The following is an 18,269-nucleotide window of genomic DNA, read 5'->3' as shown; positions in this document are numbered from 1 at the left end:
TACGTCTAATTTTTTTTTTTTTTTTTTTTTACGCGCAAAATATTACAACGATTTTGATCATTTTGACGGTGGACAAGCATCTGTCAGCCAGCCTATTATAATAACTTGGGTTAGTAAGACCGGAAAACTGAGAGCAGTAATCGAGACGTCTCGGGGGAACCGACTAGATCTCGTGCTGACTGATGTCCCTCGGGTGGTTGAAGTTGATGTAGTTCCTCACGTAGATACTTCTGACCATACTGCACTCTCAGTCAGAATTCAGACTAATTTTCCTGTGCCTGATATTACCACATCACGTAAGGTATTTCTCAAATCGCCTATTAAAGTTGATGGAATTTGCCAAGATTTTGGTAAGATTGAATGGAATAGAATTTTTCGTGCATTATGTCCTGTTGAATCGCTCAACCATGTTCTCCTTGAAATCCTTAATTAATATTAACCTAATAGAAGAGTTCCTTCTAAAACTATTAAATCAAGACAGAAAGATAAGGCCTGGTTCAGTGATAAGTACAAGTAGGCTCATCGCAAGAAACAAGCTGCTTTCCGTTTGTGGACCCGTTATTGTACACAGTTCTGTTGGGATAATTATGTTAGATCGCGTGCTGAGGCACAGAGGGTTTATAAAGTAGCAGAATCTGAATTTAATGCATATTTAAAGGATGTTCTCACTGGTGCTACTCAGCCACACAAATGGTGGTCTGCTTTGAAACAGTCCTTGTTTGGAGTAGAGTCTTCTCTTCCTCCTCTGTGTAAGAACGATGGTTCCGTTGCTTATGATCCTGCTGTAAAAGCTAACATGTTGTCCTTCGTGTTTGAGAGCAAACAGAGTAACGCTGAGGTTACATTACCCGGTACTTGTTTTCTTGAACCTAAAATGACTTAATTTGCTTTCCGATCATCTGAGGATGAAAAGCTTCTAAATGATTTAGATTCATATGGAGGTACTGATCCCCTTGGCTTTTTCCAGCAATTTTTAAAAATTATTAGTGAATTACTAGCTCCCAAACTGTCCGTCATTTTCAGAATTCTAATTCGACAAGGTCGCTTTCTTATATGTTGGCGTATTGCTAATGTTAATCCTATCCCGAATAAATTGCTTCAGTTTTATCAGATGAATACCGACCCATCTCTATTACTCCTATTCTGTCAAAAGTATTTGACCGTTTGTTGGGGAAACGACTCACTAAATATTTCACTGACTTTAATCTTCTACCACCTAACCAGTTTGGTTTAAGGAATGGCTTGGGAACTTGTAATGCTTTTGTGGTGTTGATACATGACCTTCAATTTTCTCTCGATTTTGGGCATGAGAGTCTGCTTATTTCTTTGGATTTTAATTCAGCCTTTGATATAGTGAATCACAAGGCATTGTTGTTTAAACTGGAAAATTTTGGTGTAGGAGGGCATGGCCTTGATGTGATCTCTGAGTTTGTAACTGACAGGAAACAACGCGTTATTGTTGATGGTTCTTTTAGTGATTTTACCTCTGTGAAATCTGATGTTCCTCAGGGCTGATCCATGGGGCCTTTGCTGTTTATTTTATTTACTAGTGACATGTGGGGTGGCATATCCTCTAAAATGTTGGCATATGCTGATGACATATCACTTTATACTACCATCACCCCAGCAAACATCGAAAGTCCGGGCCGATACTGGCAAATAACGGAACTACGGCATAAACGATTTCGTTTATCGGGCCGATATAAATATTTTGCAATCGGGCCATAAGAGGCAAATGTACATCGGGCCATTACTAAGTAGCCTACATTACGTCTTTTTTGTTGTAGTACGAAGATTTTGTTTATCGGGCCAATATAAGGCCGATATAAATATTCTGCAATCGGGCCAAAAGAGGCAAATGTACATCGGGCCAGTACTAAGTAGCCTACATCATGTCTTTTTGTTGTAGTTCGAGTAGTGGACCGATATATATATATATATATATATATATATATATATATATATATATATATATATATATATATATATATATATATATATATATATATATATATATGGCCTTCGTGGACTCTCCAGTGTTGGTATGTTGGTATGGGTCTGGGAAGCCCACCTGTATAAATCCATCATATTGTGGAGGCGTAGCAAACTGTTGTCAACATGGCCACTACGGTGTTCGCTGGTCGGGGCTGTTGTCGCTCTAGTCTACACCTATAGACGCTATGTGGTGCAGACGCCTGAGTCACAGAAAGACTCTTAAAATAACAGCCAGAGGTGAAATTTCACATGTCAGCGTTAAAAGACACACCAATGAAAAATGGGTTGACATTATTTCCTACATAATTTACATGTTGAATTAGTAGTGATAAATAAACTAAGTTTTAACGATGACAAATAAGAATACAAATATTGGAACTTTTCGAGTCACTGAAGGCGGGAGCAAACAACCTGCTGGGCAGCGACACCCTCAGCCCCAACACGGCCTTCCAAACCCTTAAGTGCACGCAAACCTTCCTGCAGAAGTCGGGGCAACTCGACAGGATCTAACTCCGGTAAATGTCCAGAGAGTTGCCCATCTCACTGCGGTACTTCTCACCCTAACCATGGTTTAGATCTCATAATTCTATGCATTTTGAGCCCCATATATGTGCTTCGCAAATTGATAGAATCGCTGCTAGCGATTTTTGAAAAGTTAGTGAGTTTTTTTGCGGCCGCCTCGGGGCGTCACGTGGGGACTGGGATAATTTGTTACCCCCCCACCTCCAAAATACGATATTACGCCTCCATATTGTACTTAAGGGACGAAATACATGTCCCTTAACCATAATATGAAGGCGGAAAAACTTAAAAGTAAACAAAAAGTGGTAAAGGTAGTGAAAACGTAAATTTTACATACGCGCGATGTGTTTTGATGGCGACCATATTGGGAAGTGAGCAGTGTTGCCAACGATCCGGTTAGCGATGGTACGCTAGGTTAGCGATTATACGCTTAGTTAGCCATTAGCCCAGGCATGTGAGACCAGGTCCACCACGCGTGTTTTTTTTTTTTTTTTTTAGAACACGCACCTTTACCTAATACTATACCCGGCCCAAACCTTCACAAAAGCCTTTGGGTAAAGGTGCGTGTTCTAAAAAAAAAATAACCACGCGTGGTGGACCTGGTCTCACATGCGTGGGCTAATGGCTGACTAAGCGTACCATCGCTAACCTAGCGTAACACCGCTAACCGGATCGTTGACAACGCTGCTCACATCGCAATGGCGTCGCCATGTAAACACATCGTGCGTATGTATAATATGCCTTTTCACTACCTTTACCACTTTTTCATTACTTTTAAGTTTTTCCGCCTTCATAATTTATTATGGTTAAGGGACATGTATTTCGTCCAATTAAGTACAATATGGAGGCGTAATATCGTATTTTGGAGGCGCGGAGTGATTTTCAATAATTACCAAAACACTAACTTTTAAAAAATCGCTAGCAGCGATTCTATTAATTTGCGAGGCATATATATGGGGTTCAAAATGCATAGAATTATGAGATCTAACCCATGGTTAGGGTGAGAAGTACCGCAGTGAGATGGGCAACTTTCTGGACATTTACCCTAACTCCCACCCTGGTGACAGAACGGCAAACAAAAAACAACTCTTAATTCCAACTACCACGTACTGACGGGGGTGTAGATGTTGTGGCCCCACAGCCTAACTAGCCCCATAAAACACCCAAGAAGAGGAAGAAACGGTGTCGCGCTGTGCCAGACTGGGTTATAGTTCAACAGTGTTATCATTAGGTAAGGTTGGAGGCATTTGATAACTTGTGTGTTGTCTTGATTTTGACAAGTAATGCACAGGGCACCAGTACAGGTGCATAACACGGATATTTGTGTTGGGTTGGGTGTGTAGGGAAGGGAAGTGAATAGGTGTACTACTAGTTAGTCTTGGTGTGTTGTGACAAGTGAGTGTGTATTTGTTTTCTGAATGAGTCTATTGTACCGCAGTCTAAAGTCTGTAGGGGCAGGCTGTTCCAGTCACGTGTGGTGCGTGGAAAGTATGAGTCTGTATATGGGTCAGTGTTAGTGTGATATCTTTGGTATTTTTGGCCGAGTGTGTTACAAGTACGCTGACTGTTTGCGTCCTGTAAGTATGTGTGTGGGTCAATGTCAATGTAAGTGTATGTGATCTTGTACAGAATTTTAAGTGTGTGCTTGTCTGCACATGTGAAGAGGTTACTTATTAATCTGTTGTTTGATCTATGTTGTGATGCCTGGTGTTCAAGTGCATTGTTTATAATGAACCGAGCCATCAAATGCTTGAATAAGTGCACGGATAAGCAATGTCAGTAAGTTATTCCGGCAACAAACTGAAAAGTAAAGTGCGATAGTGTATTGCAGTGAAGAAAAATTAAGCTACACAGCACAATGGAAAGGAAAAGTGTGTGAATAAACAGAACAGACGCCCGAGAGGAGGAGGACCTAAGGAGTGATACAAGTCAAAAGAAGAAGAATGTTTGTTTACATATCCGCCTAAATGCGTTCCATTTACGGCGCAAAAACACGGACCTGGGTCTGGGTTTACCCGAACCTGGTTCCGGGTTTTGTGTCTAATGGAAGACGCTATATGAAGGACGTTCACCCTAGCGTGCGTGCGGAGTGGAGAAGACTGATAGAGGCCGAACAGAGAGAGAAGGAACGACCAGAGAACACCGGGTGTAACATCCAATTCAACGCCAGAGAACGTCACCTGTACAAAGATGGGATGGTGATCGACCAGTGGACGCTCCAGGCTTTTTAGGCAGATCACAACAGGAAAGTAAACTTAAGATTGTATCTTGGAATATTAATGGGGAATCTTGGAATATTAATGGGGAATCTTGGAATATTAATGGGGAATCTTGGAATATTAATGGGGAATCTTTGAATATTAATGGGGAGGCGGTGGCTGAACGGATAGCGAGACGTCCCCGCGTTCAGGAGGACGCGAGTTCAATCCCCGACCGGTGCCACCAAGCTGGGATTTTTCAGCCGCCGCCGAGTGGCTTAAAAAACTACCCACATGCTGTCCAGAAGACCACCTATCAACCCGGACTCTAAAATCTAGGATTAAAGATGAGCTCCGGGAGGGCAGCATGAGCCAATGCAAGATGGCGCCACTATAAACACTCGCCTGCGCCAGAACGGGCTGGGCCGACCACCAGGCCCCACCGGGAAGAAGCCTTTGACCGACCATCAGGATCCACCGGGAAGAAGCCTACCGGCGCAATAGGAAAAATGCTGCTAGAACAAAACTAGAAAAACATATTATCCAAAGTTTCCTAATTAATTATGATATCAGTATTAATGAACTCAAAACTCCACTACCACTTAGTATACCAGGATATAAATATTATAAAAGCGTGCACGCTCAGGAAGCGCATCGAGGTGGTACTGCAATATTTATAAAGAATTACTTAATTCCCTTCATTACAAACACGGACCAGAGTGTGACAGACCAAGTGTGGGTCCAGTTTAGTTGTGCAATAGGAGTTGTATTTGGCTTCTGCTATATCCCTCCACCTGACTCGCCGTATTTTAACCACTTATCTTTCTCAGCCATACAGGAAAAGATAAGGAGCTTTGATAATGATAGAGTTTGTAATTATTGGCGATTTGAACTCCAGGTTTGGCCTTAGTATACGCAACTTGCCGGTAAAAAAGGGAAATACCCGATTCACACTTATATACCTACCCTACGATACCAGATGATGTTAGTGTTGCGAACGCTAATGCTTACATTTTAGGAACAATATTTTCTGACAATGATCTTTTGGTATTAAATAATCTATCTACCCCTACAAATTCGTTCAGAGGTGGGAAAACTTTTCAGATGAAAAAACAATGAATTTCTGAATTAGATATATGTCTTTTAACCGTCAATCTTTTAGACAGTATTGTTGATTTTAAGATTCATCAGACAGATTTTTTTACCCTCTGATCACGCCCCCATCAGCTTAGAGATTATGTCACGTGGCTTGGACATGATCCAGCTGTGCCAGCGTGCAGGACAGCTGGGTCAACACTGGCCTTGGGGAACCCGGGAGCCAGATGAGGTGGTGGTACGTAAGCCTGTCAGGTTTAACGATATTGATAAGGACCTGTTTCTATCAAACCTATCTGAAGTGAATATAAGATGTGACGGACCGGACGATGTTCACACAAGTGCTTCGAAAATATCTGAATCCCTGTATATGAGTGTCAAGGTTCCAGTGTTGGGTGCTGTAATCGGAAGGGATAAACAACAAGATAAATGGTTAGACACCAGTTTACTTTAAATAAAGTAGAAAACCCCAGAACATGCCTCACAATCTGATGTCTCCAACACGAAGGCTTCAGCACGCCGGACTCAGCAATGACCCGTTGCAATGACCCGTTGCACGGCTTCTTCCTCTTCTGGGCGTCTCGTCCTTTGAGTGGCAATGACGAGGCAGCACAGCTTCGTCCTTGAAGTGGTGTAGACGTGGTGGACGAGGGAGGCGCAGGAGGAGAAGGGGCGTCAGGTTCACAGCAGTAACGGGAGTCCAGGGCGTGGAGAGGAGAGAGGTAAGGCACCCAGAACGACTCCACGGTATCTAAGTTAACCCGAGTGAGAGCAGGGCTGGAGCCTCAGTAGAATCAAGTGTTCAGAGCGAGGCTCGGCCGCTGTCTGACGAGGAAGGCGCTGGCGGTCACCAAGTCGCCTCCCATAGCGGGTTGAGAAGCCTCTGTGGTTCAGTCGACCGAGGCGTCGAACGGCGTCAGGCGAACGAGCAGCGGGAGTGAAGCAGGTGGTTCGCTGCGCCTCGGTAGTTGAACAGCTTCGAACGGCAAGATGCGGGCGGGCGGCAGGAGTGCCCCGGTCGTTCGCCCGCTAAGTTGGTAGTTGTCCTCGCACAAGCCCTCATACAAGAATCTAATCCAGGTAGATTCCACAAACAACTATCAAGGTGAAAGAAAAAAGAACACAAGCCAATAAACTAAAACAGAGAGGAGACTGACGAGGAAACAGGAGGAGGGACTTATGCAGGAAGTCTACTCAATAAATCGGCCCTCACATTATCCTTCCCGGCCATATGGACGACACGGTACCTGTAGGCCGGTAGACCCAAGGCCCATCTCAACACCCGGACGATGTCCTGCTGAATCGTTGAAGTACAGCCAGGCGGGGTGGAGAACGCATCCCGGTCGTCCTTAAGTGGCTCATCGATGGGAAGTTCTGTGGAGCTGGCGTCAGGTGATGGCTCCTCCACTACAGGAACGGAGCTGACAGGAGGTCCTTTCGTAGCTGGTGGATCCAAGGGTCCAAAGAGGTCGATGGCGACTTGCGGAAGAAGTTCTGTAACGACAGGTAAGGGATGGAGGGAGACAGAACGTATACGACCTCTCCCCGACATCCGTTGGCACTTATCACAGGAGCGACAGTAAGTACGGATGTCTGCTCCTATACCTGGCCAGAAGAAATGTTGAAAGATCTTCATCTCCATCTTATGACGAGAGAAATGTCTGGCCAAGGGATTCTGGTGGGCCGCAGAGAGGATGATTTGACGAGAAACCCATGGCACAACTAGACAGTGTTGGCCTACCTTGTTGGAAAGCGGGGAGGTGAGGCACTTCCTGTAGAGTAGCCCGTTGAGATACAGGTACTGGAAGGATGGTCCGTTCCTTGCTTTGTCGACGTGTCCAGATGAGGCTTTCTGCCGTATCGCTGCTAAGGAGGCACAGGAGGCTTGAAGCTGGGAGAAGTCTTGAGGGGTTACTGAAGGAGGTAGAGGTTCCGGAAGGACAAGCGGATAAGCCTCTTCAACCTACCAGCACGAGTGGTAACGGCGTGTACCTGGATGGCTGCAGGGGACGACGGAACAAGAGGAGTAGAAGTCCCTCGCGGCAGCTTTGAAGATGAGGATGTGCTGGAAGAATCAGATGGAGACTGAGAAGAGTCAGGGTCATGGGGATCCCTTACCCCAGGGACGTTGCCGATGAGGGCCCCAACAAACTTAATATGAGCTCGTACCACCTCAGCCCAACCGGTAAAGTAGGGACAGCTTATGGCACCTCACCACGGGAAACTTGTCCACTCATCCTAGGTAGCCAGCAAGGGAGACCTTTGGATAACTCTTAACATCTACATCAGGTAGTAAGTCTTCAGAGACGATCACACAGGAACAATCAGTATCCCTGATGATGTTGGAGCTCCAAGACCCGTTAACAGTGCCCGAAACAGAAAACTTCGGGACACTTTTGTCACTAAGGCAAAAGCCTACCTGATATGATGGTTTAGCAGGTTCGACGTCTTTGAAGGCGCGGGGATTCTTCGGGCAGCGCGGACGTAGATGGCCTTTCTCCCCGCATTGGTGACACCTCAGGGTTACGGTACTGGGCTGGGCAGAGGTCTTGGCGGAGGCTCCCGGAGAGGACTCGGAAGATTTCGTGGGCGAAGCAGCCTTAGAGGGGTCTCGGGAATTAGGAGATGAAGTTTTCGGGTAGGCGTTGCGGGCAGACGACCAGTCGTCGGCAAGTCTCACTGCGTCGGGAAGATGTTTCGGCCGGCGCTCCTTGATGAAGATCCTCAAATCTGGGGTAAGATTAGTGAGAAACTGATCCAGGAGCATAAACTCCCGGAGCTCTTCATAAGTGCAGGGGACGTCAGAGGCTTCCAACTACGCCTGGAACAACCGAATCAGATGGATGGAGAACTGCTGGTAGTTTTCCCCAACTCTAATCCTGGCGTGACGGAAGTCTTGACGATAGTTGTCCGCCGTTTTACTAAACCCCGCGAGGAGAGCTTTCTTTAAAAGAGCGTAATCTTCGGTTATGTCAGCTGACAAGGAAGTATACAGTTCAGTGGCGGCTTACCCGTGAGGAGACAACCCAACCTCGCAGCGTAGCTCTCCTTGTCGATCTGCAGAAGTTCAGCCACCCTTTCAAAACGGACGAGGTAGTTGTTTATGTCCTTTCCCTCTTGGGAGGTGGGCAATTTCGGTTCTCTCACGTTCTCGCAGGAAGGAGAAGCCGTTTTCCCCTGGGCGACGACACGGGCCAGTTCTATTTATTTTCCACTTGCATCTTTGCCAGTTGGAACTCTCTCTCTCGGCAAGAAGACGCTTGTCTTCTCTCTCTGCAGCCCGCTCTTCTTTCTTAGCTAGGAGGCGCTTTTCTTCCATCTCAGCAGCCCGCTCTTCTTTCTCCCTCTCGGCCAGGAGAAGTTTTTCCTCTCTCTCGGCCAGGAGAAGTTTTTCCTCTCTCTCGGCCAGGAGAAGTTTTTCCTCTCTCTCGGCCAGGAGAAGTTTCTCCTCTCTCTCGGCCAGGAGAAGTTTTTCCTCTCTCTCGGCCAGGAGAAGTTTTCCTCTCGGCCAGGAGAAGTTTTTCCTCTCTCGGCCAGGAGAAGTTTTCCTCTCTCGGCCAGGAGAAGTTTTTCCTCTCTCGGCCAGGAGAAGTTTTCCTCTCTCTCGGCCAGGAGAAGTTTTCCTCTCTCTCGGCCAGGAGAAGTTTTCCTCTCTCTCGGCCAGGAGAAGTTTTCCTCTCTCTCCAGGAGAAGTTTTTCTCTCTCGGCCAGGAGAAGTTTTTCCTCTCTCTCGGCCAGGAGAAGTTTTTCCTCTCTCTCGGCCAGGAGAAGTTTTTCCTCTCTCTCGGCCAGGAGAAGTTTTTCCTCTCTCTCGGCCAGGAGAAGTTTTTCCTCTCTCTCGGCCAGGAGAAGTTTTTCCTCTCTCTCGGCCAGGAGAAGTTTTTCCTCTCTCTCGGCCAGGAGAAGTTTTTCCTCTCTCGGCGAGGAGAAGTTTTCCTCTCTCTCGGCCAGGAGAAGTTTTCCTCTCTCTCGGCCAGGAGAAGTTTTCCTCTCTCGGCCAGGAGAAGTTTTCCTCTCTCTCGGCCAGGAGAAGTTTTTCCTCTCTCGGCCAGGAGAAGTTTTCCTCTCTCGGCCAGGAGAAGTTTTTCCTCTCTCGGCCAGGAGAAGTTTTTCCTCTCTCGGCCAGGAGAAGTTTTTCCTCTCTCCAGGAGAAGTTTTTCCTCTCTCGGCCAGGAGAAGTTTTTCCTCTCTCTCGGCCAGGAGAAGTTTTCCTCTCTCTCGGCCAGGAGAAGTTTTCCTCTCTCGGCCAGGAGAAGTTTTCCTCTCTCGGCCAGGAGAAGTTTTTCCTCTCGGCCAGGAGAAGTTTTTCCTCTCTCTCGGCCAGGAGAAGTTTTTCCTCTCTCGGCCAGGAGAAGTTTTCCTCTCTCGGCCAGGAGAAGTTTTTCCTCTCTCGGCCAGGAGAAGTTTTCCTCTCTCTCGGCCAGGAGAAGTTTTCCTCTCTCGGCCAGGAGAAGTTTTTCCTCTCTCGGCCAGGAGAAGTTTTTTCCTCTCTCGGCCAGGAGAAGTTTTTCCTCTCTCGGCCAGGAGAAGTTTTTCCTCTCTCGGCCAGGAGAAGTTTTCCTCTCTCTCGGCCAGGAGAGTTTTTCCTCTCTCGGCCAGGAGTTTTTCCTCTCTCGGCCAGGAGAAGTTTTTCCTCTCTCGGCCAGGAGAAGTTTCCTCTCTCGGCCAGGAAGTTTTTCCTCTCTCGGCCAGGAGAAGTTTTTCCTCTCTCGGCCAGGAGAAGTTTTTCCTCTCTCGGCCAGGAGAAGTTTTCCTCTCTCGGCCAGGAGAAGTTTTTCCTCTCTCTCTCGGCCAGGAGAAGTTTTCCTCTCTCTCGGCCAGGAGAAGTTTTCCTCTCTCGGCCAGGAGAAGTTTTTCCTCTCTCTCGGCCAGGAGAAGTTTTCTCTCTCGGCCAGGAGAAGTTTTTCCTCTCTCGGCCAGGAGAAGTTTTCCTCTCTCTCGGCCAGGAGAAGTTTTCCTCTCTCTCGGCCAGGAGAAGTTTTCCTCTCTCGGCCAGGAGAAGTTTTTCCTCTCTCGGCCAGGAGAAGTTTTCCTCTCTCTCGGCCAGGAGAAGTTTTCCTCTCTCTCGGCCAGGAGAAGTTTTCTCTCTCGGCCAGGAGAAGTTTTCCTCTCTCGGCCAGGAGAAGTTTTCCTCTCTCGGCCAGGAGAAGTTTTTCTCTCTCGGCCAGGAGAAGTTTTCCTCTCTCGGCCAGGAGAAGTTTTCCTCTCTCGGCCAGGAGAAGTTTTTCCTCTCTCGGCCAGGAGAAGTTTTCCTCTCTCTCGGCCAGGAGACGTTTTCCTCTCTCGGCCAGGAGAAGTTTTCCTCTCTCTCGGCCAGGAGACGTTTTTCTTCTCTCTCGGCAAGGAGACGTTTTTCTTCTCTCTCGGCAAGGAGACGTTTTTCTTTCTCCCTCTCAGCTAGGAAACACTTTTCCTCTCTCTCGGCAAGGAGACTTTTTTACTCTCTCTCGGCAGCTCGCTCGTCCCTCTCAATGGCTTGCTGCTGAACAACGTAGCGACCGAGATCCTCACCCTCCAGCCCCAAGGCTACAGCCTGAGCCTTAAACACCTCAAAGCTGGACATGATTAATATTGACAGCAAAGCAAAAAGCATAAACCCAACAGATAATGACACAAGTAAACAACCCAATAAAGAACAACAAGAAATGCAACAAGAAACCAAAACAAACGAAGAACCAAAACACAAGGAAACAAGGAAGAAAAATTAGCAAAAAAAAAAAAAAAAACTGCAAAAAAGGTACAAAGGGGCGTAGAAGCCCACCCAATACTCAAACGAGTGATTGGGTGATAAGGGTAGCACAAGGGCTGAAAAAGTGCTATGGCAGCACCAACGAATCACACCGTGGGCATACAACAGCCCAAAAGGACGGTGAAGGATTAAACACTCAATTCCGGGCCGCAGACAGCAAGTGACGCGCAAAGGCGACTTAACGGGAGTCCTTCCGATTAGCAGTTGACCCAACCCTGGCGAGGTCGCCACATGTCAAGGTTCCAGTGTTGGGTGCTGTAATCGGAAGGGATAACAAAAACAAGATAAATGGTTAAATAAAGTAAAAAAAAAAAAAAAAACAGGCCTCACAATCTGAAGTCTCCAACACGAAGGCTCCAGCACGCCGGACTCATCAATGACCCGTTGCACGGCTTCTTCCTTTTCTGGGCGTCTCGTCCAGAGTGGGAATGACGAGGCAGCACAGCTTCGTCCTTGAAGTGGTGTAGACGTGGTAGACGAGGGAGGCGCAGGAGGAGAAGGGGCGTCAGGTTCACAGCAGTAACGGGAGTCCAGGGCGTGGAGAGGGGAGAGATAAGGCACCCAGAACGAGCCCACGGTACCTGAGTTAACCCGAGTGAGAGCAGGGCTGGAGCCTTAGTAGAATCAAGTGTTCAGAGCGACGAATAAGGCGCTGGCGGTCACCAAGTCGCCTCCCATAGCGGGTTGAGAAGCCTCGGTGGTTCAGTTGACCGAGGCGTCGAACGGCGTCAGGCGAACGAGCAGCGGGAGTGAAGCAGGTGGTTCGCTTCGCCTCTGTAGTTGAACAGCTTCGAACGGCAAGATGCGGGCGGGCGGCAGGAGTGCCCCGGTCGTTCGCCCGCTAAGTTGGTAGTTCCCCTCACAATGAGTGCAGCCTCCAGCCTCGCCAACCCTGTGCAGCACCGGGAAGGTGGTGGCCTGGACCGCTAGGCCGGCCTGCTCTCTGATCCGGATGACAGGCGCGTCTGGGAAGCTATAGATTGGAAAGGGAAGTACCAGGAGAGGGAGCGGGCAAGTGTGGTTCCATCTGATCAAGATTTTAAATTGTTTTATGAAAACTCGTACGGCGAGGTTGACCAACATATGAGTACAGATGTGAATGACCATAACGTGTATGTTCCCGTTCTGGACGACCCAATCACCCCATTCGATGTATGCAAACAAATTCACAGACTTAAACCTGGGAAAGCGAGTGGCCCTGACGGAGTACCTCCGGGAATATTTAAATTACTTCCTGAACAATTTATTGTGATGATCTCAACAGTATTTAATCATGTGTTTTATTTAGCGACTTATCCCACCTGTTGGAGGGTTGCTAAATTTCTCCCCATTTTTAAGAAAGGTGACAGGGATAATGTGAGGAACTATAGAGGAACTAATATTATCAATAGTATAGCAAAACTATATGACATGATTTTGTGTTCAAGGCTCGAGTCCTGGTTCTCACCGTTTCGCGAGCAGGCGAGGGCACAGCGAGGTCGGGGATGCACCGAACACATAGTGACTCTTAGGTTACTTATGGATATAGCAAGGAAGAAAAAGAAAACGTTATATGTAACGTTTGTTGATTTCAGCTCGGCTTATGACAGTGTCTAGACCACTCATGTTAGAGTTGCTTAAGAAATTAGGGTGCGGGAGTGTGATGTTGTGTGCCGTGGCGGGCATGTACCAGGTGACACAGAGTGTAGTGGGTACCCCTGTGTTCACGGTGGCCGTCGGTGTGAGGCAGGGCTCACCTACTAGTTGCCTATTGTTTATACTATACGTGAATGATTTAATTTAACTAATTAAAGAAAACTGTCCGGATGACGGCTTTTTAAAGTGGCTCCATCTTCTCATGTTGATGGACGACACAGTTTTAATTTCCACAACTCGAGCCAGAATGAAAGAGAAACTTTCTTTAACCCGTTCAGTGTCGTCTTTTGTCATCGTTAGGGGTCATGCCAGGTTGCACTTTTTACATCACAAAAACCTAAAAAAATATACAGGAGTTGTAAGGACAAGAAAATGATTGGATCAGGCAACACCGCTCGCTACAAGGCCGTCTGTACTACAACCGTACTTCACAAAGTTCAACAAAACACTTTGAATCTTCCGACGATACGTTTTCATTTCCAATTACTCTGAACCATAATCTACAATTCCACATGCCTTACTGATTACAGAATCAAGGAGTAATTACCAAGAAGAAAGTAACTTACCTTCTTGTATAATGAGTTTTGTTGGAATGCGGACAAATGTACAGAAAGGCCCTTTAACATCCATTTAAAAATACGAAGACTTGTCAAATTATTCCTCTTTACTGTCAATGAACAATGTTACATACACAAACGAAAATAAAGGGCGTATAAGCCCTCAAAAGAGCATGAGTATATATACGTACTAAACACTTCCCTAAGAGGTACGTATATGTACGTACTAAACACTGTACGGGTTAATGAAATAGTATTGTGATGCATATAACGTGGGAGTGAACTTAGCAAAACTAAATTCTTCGTGGTGAGTGGTACGGCAGCGCATAGAGTCAATAATCGTGGATGACCTGATAGTGGAATGGTGCGATATGTACGTGTACCTGGGATCCCCATTTACACCTGATGAATCAGTTTCCTCCGCTATTAAGGCACATGCAAAGAGAAAAATGAAAGATATTAATAAGTTTATTATATTTGTGAAGAAAAATAACGATATACCCTTTTTAGTAAAAAAAACGTATTTAATGCATGCCTCATGTCATCATTATTATACGGTTGCGAGTCCTGGTTAAATGCGGATTTAAGCCCTGTCAATAAACTGTACCACTGGGCTTTGAAGAGCCTCCTTGATGTCAGGGGAAGCACGTGCAATGATATTTGTTACTTAGAGTCGGGATGTCCTCCATTAAGAGCTCTTGTTAAGAAAAGGCAAAGGGACTTTTTTCAAAGTAAATGGGAAGAAAGGGAGGCGATGAACGATGACCCATTTGCCTTTGCAGTTAAAACCGTATTCAGTACTAGAATGAATACGAGGCTTCACGTGACAGCCTTGTTACAAGAGAACCCTGATGACATCCAAATAGGGTGGGATGAATTAAAAAATAAAGTATTTAATTCCATTTCATCAAGGAGAATAACATATAGGACCATAATGAACCCCAGTCTGGAAGTACATCTCATAATATGTAACTAAACATAATATAAGTGAACGTCACAGGCAGCATTTACTCGGTTTCGTGTGTCGACGCACTCTCTGGCAGTGGAGGTTGGCAGGTGGAGTAGGAGGGGGTTAGGCCACCTCCCACTGGCAGAGAGGCTGTGTGTTTGTGGTGACGTACAGACTGAGGTGCATGTGATCGAGAGCTGCCCTTTGACGCAGCACATACGAGATACATATGGCTTGTCATCTATTAATGACATGTTCTCTGCAAATCACGGTAACAACCTTGTATGCAATATCATCTGGCAGGTTTCAGAAATTTACAAAGATTGAGTATTAGGCATATCCATCATTTTGCATCGTTTTTAGTCATATATTGTCCTATTTTTTGTATTGCGTTTTACTTTTGAATTGTAATTTTGTATTCTTTTATCGTAATGTATTGTATTGTATTTTACTATCGAACTGTTCTTTTTTTTTTACTACTGTATTGTTTTTTGTATTCTTTTATCGTAGTGTATTGTTTTGTATTTTACTACTATATTGCTTTTCTATTCTTTTATCGTAGTGTATTGTATTGTATTTTACTATTGTATTGTATTTTTGTAGTCTCTTATCGTGGTGTATTGTATTGTATTATTGCACTACTGTATTCTTTTAAATCTTATTTTAGTTCTTATTTTAGTTTCTGCTACTTTGTAATGGACCGAAAGCGTCATTGCTCATTTGTATCTATAATATGTCAAGTTTTGTAATTTTATGACTTTGTTTTGTAATTTTATGATTCTGTTGTGGTCAGTAAAATAATAATAATGTGTGTGTAATGCCCGTGGAGCTGGTGGGGGGGTTGGTTGTGGAGTTGGTGTGTTTGTGTGTGTGTGTGTGTGTGTGTGTGTGTGTGTGTGTGTGTGTGTGTGTTATGACTGTGGAACTGGTGTGGGGGTGGGGGGTTATATGTCTGTGGAGCTGTGTGTGTGTGTGTGTGTGTGTGTGTGTGTGTGTGTGTGTGTGTGTGTGTGTGTGTGTGTGTGATGTCTGTGGAGCTGGAGTGTGTGGGATGTCTGTGGTGCCTAGGTGTATGTGTGTGTGTGTGTGTGTGTGTGTGTGTGTGTGTGTGTGTGTGATGTCTGTGGTGCTTGTGTGTGTGTGTGTGTGTGTGTGTGTGTGTGTGTGTGTGTGTGTGTGATGTCTGTGGTGCTTGTGTGTGTGTGTGTGTGTGTGTGTGTGTGTGGGTGGGTGGGTGTGGCATGTCTTTGAATATGGTGTGTGGGTGTGTGTGTGTGTGTGTGTGTGTGTGTGTGTGTGTGTGTGTGTGTGTGTGTGTGTGTGGGTGGGTGTGGCATGTCTGTGAAGCTGGTGTGTGTGTGTGTGTGTGTGTGTGTGTGTGTGTGTGTGGAGCTGGTGTGTGTGTGTGTGTGTGTGTGTGTGTGTGTGTGTGTGTGGGTGGGTGGGTGGGTGGGTGTGGCATGTCTGTGAAGCTGGTGTGTGTGTGTGTGTGTGTGTGTGTGTGTGTGTGTGTGTGTGTCATCTCCTTCCCTACTCTCGCTTCACTACCCTCTAACCCAGGGGTTCCTAACCTGGGGTACATGTACCCCCAGTGGGACATTTGCACTTTTCAAGGGGTACATTGGGTCCGAGAGAATAACCACTACTGTACAATACATGGTGTTGTAATCTGCATTCAAATTGCATTATGTCGTGTGTTTTTGTTTTTTTTCAATTTCCTTATTTTAGTAAGCAAAACTGTTATTTAAACTATATCATCAGTCTACACATACATATTTCATCATAAAATAATATAAAAAAAATTACAATTTCATCATTTTTTTATCCTAAATTTTTAGGGGTACACGGAAACCTATGAAAATGCCCAAGGGGTACAGAGGAACCAAAAATTTGGGAATCCCTGCTCTAACCGTTTAATCCATATCCATATAATAAAATATCGTCACCTCTAATAACACCGCACAGTGATAATAACATCGCCTGTATTATCACTGTGCGGTGATAATAATCACTCTATGAAAATCTCATAAGCCATGCATTAGTATGTCTGTTTACCACACGGAACCTTAAAAAAAAAATATTGAGATATAAACTGGTGTCTGAAATTTTTGTCAGGGCAAATATTATTCGATTATTTAATACCATTAAATATCCTGTTTTTACTTTCAGCTATTGTGTTTAACGTAACGTTATATACTGCTCTTTGATCAACGTCATTTGTATTTTAACGGCGCCCTACAGCGTACCACAATCTGTTAGCAGAGCAAAAGATAGCAGAAATAAATTTTATGAAAGCTGGCTGGTCCTTTAACCTTTTCGAAAGTTAACGGACTCGCTAATCCGCTAACTAAAAAGTTACTTCTTCTAATCAGTTCTACTACTACTACTACTACTGCTACTACTACCACTACCACTACTACTACTACTACCTCTGTAGGAAGGAGAAATAGGATTGTATCGATGTGCACTCTTTCTTTGCTTCACAGATGTTCCAAAACAAAAGCGTTATTGACCTTAACATTACCACTCGTTGCCTCCCTCCCCGCCACAGCGTCAGAGTTGAAGGTTAGTGGGCTTCCGGGTCGAGTGACGGTTGCAGTGTGGCTTTTCATGGCTTTGATCGTAAGCGTCGTGTACCGCTCCAACCTGAAGGCCATGCTAATTGCGCCAAAGCTGCGTCTCCCCTTCGACAGTATGGATGAGTTGCTGCAGACCGACGTGCCCGTCCTAGTGCTTGAGGGCAGCATGATGCACCGCCTCTACCTGGTAAGGGGGCCAAGGACTGCGTTTTTTTCTTTCCCGCCTTATGTCATTAGCCATAATATTCTTGAAAAGTGTAATCTGCAGGGAAGCTTGGAGTGATGTTCATGCACGTCAGGCCCAAAAGGACAGACCATGGTCCACCACCACAGGTCATTTGGCGTGCGTCAGAGTGCTATAACTGACTGCGTTAAAATAAACATTTTCAAGAAATTTGAGAACTCATTGGCTGTCCTGATTAAAATTTATTATCTATGTATGATATTATGCCATGCAAATATGGAACCTGAACCACGGATAAATGTGTGCCTACCTTTCCTCACTGACTGAAACTCTGAAAGACTAACTTCTTCACTAAATTCCTTCCCACCTGTCCCCAACAGAGTGCTCCTCCGGGCTCCATTCTGTACCGCCTCCGCAAGCAAGCAATACCGCCTCACCACGATATTTATCGCGCCACATTCGAAGTTGCGAGAGGGGACTACTGTATTGTGGCCAGCGCCCTCGGGGCTGACAACGCCATCAATCTGTACTATTCTCTGGTGGGTGTATTAATACATTATGAAAAACAGTGGCATGGGATGCAAGGGGAAACCAAGGAAAACATGATTATAGGTTATATATCAATAATACCTATAACGGCTCAGTGTATTAGATTCTCTCTCTCTCTCTCTCTCTCTCTCTCTCTCTCTCTCTCTCTCTCTCTCTCTCTCTCTCTCTCTCTCTCACACACACACACACACACACACACACACAGAGTCGGCGCCGGTCACTGTTGTTGTTGTTGTTGTTTGATTTTCTCATGCACG

Source organism: Eriocheir sinensis, chromosome 18 (assembly GCF_024679095.1).
Source record: "Eriocheir sinensis breed Jianghai 21 chromosome 18, ASM2467909v1, whole genome shotgun sequence".
NCBI classification, from domain to species: Eukaryota; Metazoa; Arthropoda; class Malacostraca; order Decapoda; family Varunidae; genus Eriocheir; species Eriocheir sinensis.
This window is presented reverse-complemented; position numbering follows the sequence as displayed.